We start from the raw sequence: 5,920 nt of genomic DNA on the forward strand, positions 1-5,920 counted from the left end.
CTCTCACAGTGACATAGCAACATCTTGTGTGTCTGTGCATTTAAAAAAAAAAAAAAAAAAAGGGGAGTGGGGCTTTCTAGAGGTCACTGGAAGCCCTAAAAGCTGTTTGCTCTAACACTGTTAGGATATGTGCTGTGTTATTTATATCCTCTGATGCTTGAAACGGCTCTGGAGCTTGTGAGGTGTGAGATTGCCACTTTGCAGCATTAGTTTCACCTGAAACAGACCTTCAAATGGTGGTGGCTTTTTGGAGCAGTCGTTTTTCTTCTGGAGCACTGCAGCATCTGATGGTTGGTGTAGCTATACTGCTGTGTATGGGTGTGCTGGGGTAGAGGGGTACCTCCCAGCGAGGGAAAAACACTCCTGCTGATCCTCACAAAAGAGGCAAGAAGCCTCAGCATGCCTCAATTCCTGCTTGCTGAGCTTCATTCCCATGCAGGGGTCACCTGGAGGTGTCGTGCATCTTGCCAGCTTCCTAAGGACCACGTGGCTCCAAGTGAGCTCTTGGCTGGTTTCTGCAGCCCTAGCTGGAGGTATTGCTGTGTGGATTCCTATGGAGCTCTCTGGAAGGATGCTCTCTGGTAACTGAGAGCTGTGATCTGGCTTTGTGGGTTATCAGAAGAGTCCTGGAACATCCCATAACACGCAGTATGGGAATGTGAGCTGAGATCTGCAGAGGTAGCCAAGGATGCCCCGTGTTGAGACGGATCTTTCGGTGTTTCAAAAGCACTTCTGTTCCTTTGACAGTTCAGACAGATATGCTGTGTGCTATCTGAGCACTGCACCGCTGCCTTGCAACTCTCATACAGCACTTGTTAGCTCCCCTCGCCTTCGGGGGCAGTTGGTGTGTTTAGTAGTACATCCATCTTTCTGTTTGTCTTGGTTCTATGGCTCTGTTTAAGAGTTTCCATGCGAGTCTCGCGTGTGTGAGTGCACATATATCTATATTCCCTCTTGGGGTATGTTGAAAACAATCCATTTAGAAGCCAGGTGTCCTTGTCTCTCTTGGCATCTGGTTAAATATCAGTGAAGTTGGAGAAGGTAAATCCTGAGATGCTTAAACAACGGCTTGGGTTGTGAAGCCCTTAGCTTCATCTGATGAGATTTGAAGGTCACGGTGGTTGCCTGCGTGTGAAAGACGTGTCCTTATTCCCCCTAGATAAAACAGACCGAAGTGATCCGTTTTAAAGGGTCCCCGCACGGAGCTGGGAAGCGATGTGTGCTTCAGCCCGCTGAGACCAGAGGTCGCTGTTGAACTGGAAATGGAGAGCCCCTCTCTTTTTTCCAGAGCCACTTTGTCTCCATTGTGTCCCTCTCTTAACCTGGTCCGTTAATAGCTCGGCTTTCCTTTCCTTAAAGAAAAAGGTTGCTCCCTCAAGAGCATGGACGGTAGGCTTTGGCGAATGAGGGACTGAACGTGTGCAGTTGGAGGACAGTGTAGGATGGTGTGGTTGGGCTGCATCAGCAGTTGGGTCTCACCCCACGTGTCCTGCCAGTATCCCACAGTTTAAACCTGAGGCTTCTCAATTTCATTCATGACTGGTCCCCAGCATGGCTGTTCTTTTAGCCCTGCTGGCTGCCTGTGGGAGGAGAAGCTTAAGTAGCAAAGCATCAGCCGTGGTGGTGTAAGGATGAAATGGTCTGGTCTTGTAGGTGATGAGATCTCCTTTCTGACTGCGTGTCTGGGGGAATGAGGTGGGACAGAACCAGACGTGCTTTTGGACAGCACTCCTCATGGAAGTAAGGTGCTGCAGGGAAGGAGCACAGATGGGCGCAGTGCCCACTGGCTGTGTCCAGGTGGGCCGTGCAGTATTTTTCAGTGGTGGGGTACAAACAGCTGTATCAGTTCCACTCCAAATTGGCTAAAAATGCTCAAGCTCCCTTTCTGAATCTCTGTAAGATCCCATAGGTCGTAATTTGTCTGCAGCAAGTAGCGCAGGTAAATTAGCATCTTATGTCAGCATTCCTTACTGCTTGAAAATACCTTGGCTTTTAATTAAATTGCTTCTCTCTAGAGAAAAAGCAAATGAGAGCATCCAGCAGCGATGATGGACACTTGTTCTCTTCTTCAGGAGAATGCTAAAGCCATCCTGCTGCCAGGGCTTGGCCAGGTGGGACATCCAAGGCAGCAAGAGCAAATTGTGCATCACCCCCCACCACACACACACCCCTTGATTCAGTATTCACAGCATACTGATGTGCAGCAGCATGTTCTCAATCGATTTACTATAGCCAATACTTATTAATAATAGATGTGAAACAGACAAGATGGGAGCCTTCTGATGTTGTAGATAAATATGGATCTGTTCACTCCCCCCAAAATCTGCGGTCTGCTCTCAGGAGAGCCACAAATCCTTACTTATAATCTCAGTCTTTTGCCTGGACTTGTAAAATTAATGTTTGTATTGGCAGAAAGAGATCTTTCATTAGTCCTGTTATTCTGGAGCAGGTGAGGAATAAATAGTGTGCTATTGGGCTAGATCAATGTGGTGTGGTTATTTTGGCAGACCCCGTGCTGTTGGCTGTGCAGTCCCACCAGTCCAGCTGTCATGGATGCTGTTACCCAGGTTTGTATGGAGTTGTCCTGGGATGGAGCTCTGCATTGGGACTGTAGGGAGCAGGGTGGCATCTTAAATAATTTGCAGCATCCTGCAGTGTTGCTACCTGAAAGGTCTGAGTTAATGATCCAGTTGACTTGCAAGTCAGCTGCGTGTCAATAGAAATTAATATTCACTGATGAGCCAGTGAGAGATTAGCTGTGGCTGTCAGGAGGAGAAGGCACCTTTCTTTGGTACAATAAGCTGACTTGTAGCTGGAAGCTGATGGCTGTGGCGAGTCTCTCCCTGCAGTAGGATGCTGTATGGAGGGCACTGCTGCTAGTAAATTAGCTGCTTAAGCTGTGTTTAACCTAAAGGACTGTTGTGTCCATTGCCTGCTGGATGCATGGATGGGTATTGGCTGGCTGAGGGCAGTTTCTTGCCACCTGCAGGGTGACTTTGGAGATCTCTGCTTTTAAGGGTGGTTTTTTTTTTTCCCTTCCTTGTGCTGGATTGTGCTGAGCTGCACCTGAGGCAATTCCCCATCAACCCTGGGAATCCCAGGGACGCATCAACCCTGGATGTGTTTTAGCAGGGAGAGAAGTGTGTCCCATCTCATCATGCTGCTGTTGAGCATTAGTAGGGACTGGGTGTGGGTAAATAGGCACATGACAAGTCCTGGAGCAAGGCTCCTTGCTCTGCTTTTTGCTTTCCGGGGCCCTGTGAGGGATGTTACAACATCCCCAGGCTATCCATCTCCCGTGACTTCTTTCTTGTACATCCAGTATTTAGCAAAATTCCTCTAACAGCCTTTATGGTCTTAGCCCAGTTTCTTTCAAAAGTGCCATATGCTGTGAGCTTTGGGGAGGGATTAAGAGCATGAGAAGTCTGCACTTGTAAATCCCATGGAAAGGAGACGTGGCGATCTGAGTGCCTGCAGGCAAAGAAGAGAGGGATCTTGTCACTGCTTTGGTTTTGGGGCAGAAAGACTTATACCCTTCCCAAATTTAAGGCTGCCTCCTTCAGCAAGGATTGTTCCTGATTAGAGGGAAAGCGAGGGGAATCTCATTTGCTGTTTTGTTGTCTTATCATGTGATGCTCTGAGAGGCTTCTAAAGCTTACAAAGAAATAATGAGGCCATGTAGATGATGAATTCCAAAGGAAAACCAGGTGCTGTGGAGAGTGACTCGAGCCTCCTGCTGAGTAACCAGTTCTTTCCACTTCAGCATGAGATCTGTCCCAGTCATTAGGGAGACTTCTGCAGGGGGGATGAGCCAGCCAGGTGCTTTCTTCTGTATCACTGTACTGACATGTCATGAGAGGTAACATCCTCTGGTTCGAGCGTTAAGGCCTTAACACTAGAGGTTAAACTGGAAGAGATAAGACAGATTCAGAGACAACATCCTGGCAGCTTCTCTGGTAATTTGGGATCCTGGAGTGCAGGGCTTCTAACATAGCACTGAAATCCATGAGCGCTCGTGGAGTGGGGCATGCTCTCCATCCAGTATGTCAGGCTGTAGTGCCTGCTGCCCCAGTGATGTCCTGGCTGGATCAGGAGATGGAGCAGCGTTGAGAATGCCTCCATCTGGGTGTGAATCTGTCTTTGTAGCTCGAGGAAGACTTCTTGTACTGAAGCTGAAATAGCAGAAGACAAGCATTTCTTAGGTATGCACAGGGGAGCTGTGCAGAGTGCATAAATTAAAATGGGAAGCACTTTTTCTCATGTGAAATACCTAGTCTTTGGTCTCGTGGTTTTGGTAGCCCTGTGCAGGGAGTGGTGCATCACAGCACTGGGATGGTGAATGAGGAGGGCTGTGGTATGAGTTTATTTTGCGTTTAAAGAGGGCTTTGGTGTGCTTTGTCCATCAACCACAGCCTGCAGTGATGGAAGCAGTTCTGAGAAGCAGGATCCTGAGGTCAATTAGTGAATGAGCAGGGATAAGAAAATGGAGGTTGAAAAAGAGTCAAAGATATTTACAGCCTGCATGGCCTTCCTTCCCTCTGCTGGTGCTTTATTTTTAATGGCTTGCTGCTTTTACCTCTCTTTGTTTAATGAATATGTTGCTGAGTTATTGGAAGCACAAACTGCATCCAAAAGCAGGACACTCCGAGTTTATTATATTCATATAACTCAAAAACAGCCAAATTGATTTTTTTTTTTTTCCTTTCTCTCTCCTTCCCCATCTCATCTTTAAATCTTGCAGTGGGTTTCACAGTAGTGACAGATATGAGACTGACAGCACTGGAGATGGAGAAGCCATGTGTAGGTAACGACCCTCTCTGCCTGCTTTGCTTTCAGCCACCTTTCCTTGGAGCCTGGTGCAGATCCAGCTCTTGGCTGCCTGTTTGATGTCCCACTCCCTGATGCCACTTTTGGGCTGCTCTTTCCCACTCAGTTACCAGCATGGCTTCAGGCTGATGCGGCTGCCTGCTCTCATATGGCTGGGCTTCGGAGGGAGTAGATAGCTTGAGTCCTTGCTGTGCAGAGGGGGAACTGGCAGCTCTGCGAAGGTGGCTGGAGCCCACAGGGTGGCTTCTGGTGCCTTGGAGATGGGCAGCCCTGCCTTTGTGCCACCTTGCTGCTTTTTCCTCCTGTGCTCTCTGCTTACCTGAGAGAGCAGAACTGTACCTGGGAGGGGCTCTTGGGCTTTTATCTGGTGGGAGGTTGATAGCAGGAGGCTCTTCCTGATATAAAAGGCTATTCGATTCTCAGTCTTGCTCCTATCTGTTCAGGAGGAATTGATGAGCAACACTTTGCCCTCCTCTGCAGAGTAGGGTTTCTCAGCTTTCTAGGCTGGCTGTTCTCATGTGATGAGTTTCCTGGGAGCTGCAGCTACCCCACCTGTCCAACGGGCATCCTGTAGGTGTCCCTGTTCGTTGCAGAGGAGTTGGACTGGATGGCCTTTGGGAGCCCTTCCAACTCGATCGATTCTGTGATGGGAGCGTGGCTCCAGAGGCATCCCTGTGTTGTCCTCCAGAATGGAGAAGGAAGGGGAGGAGAAAACCAAGAGGAAAGGAGATGTTTGGTCCCGGTGGGAAATAAAGGACTTCACCCTCAGCACGAGACAGAGAGAGGTTTTCATCTCAGCCCTGGTTAATGAGGGCATTTTGATCTACAATAGTTGACTGCAGAAAGAGCCCCCCTGGTATAGGGGGAAGGGACATCCTGGGGGAGAGGGTCGCTGAATATGCATGGCCCCGGGTCTCTTTGTTTAGCTGATATCTGACTATATTTATTCTTCTAGATTACACATTCTGACTGCGGAACAAAGGGCTGGCAGGAGCTGCTCTCTTGTGCTTAATAATTTGAGTGAATTTACATTTCAATGCAGCCCTGCGCCACTTCCCACCCCCCATGGAAAGAGCAGAATTTCCCTGTTGTG

This window comes from Meleagris gallopavo, chromosome 10, assembly GCF_000146605.3.
Source record: "Meleagris gallopavo isolate NT-WF06-2002-E0010 breed Aviagen turkey brand Nicholas breeding stock chromosome 10, Turkey_5.1, whole genome shotgun sequence".
Lineage (NCBI taxonomy): Eukaryota > Metazoa > Chordata > Aves > Galliformes > Phasianidae > Meleagris > Meleagris gallopavo.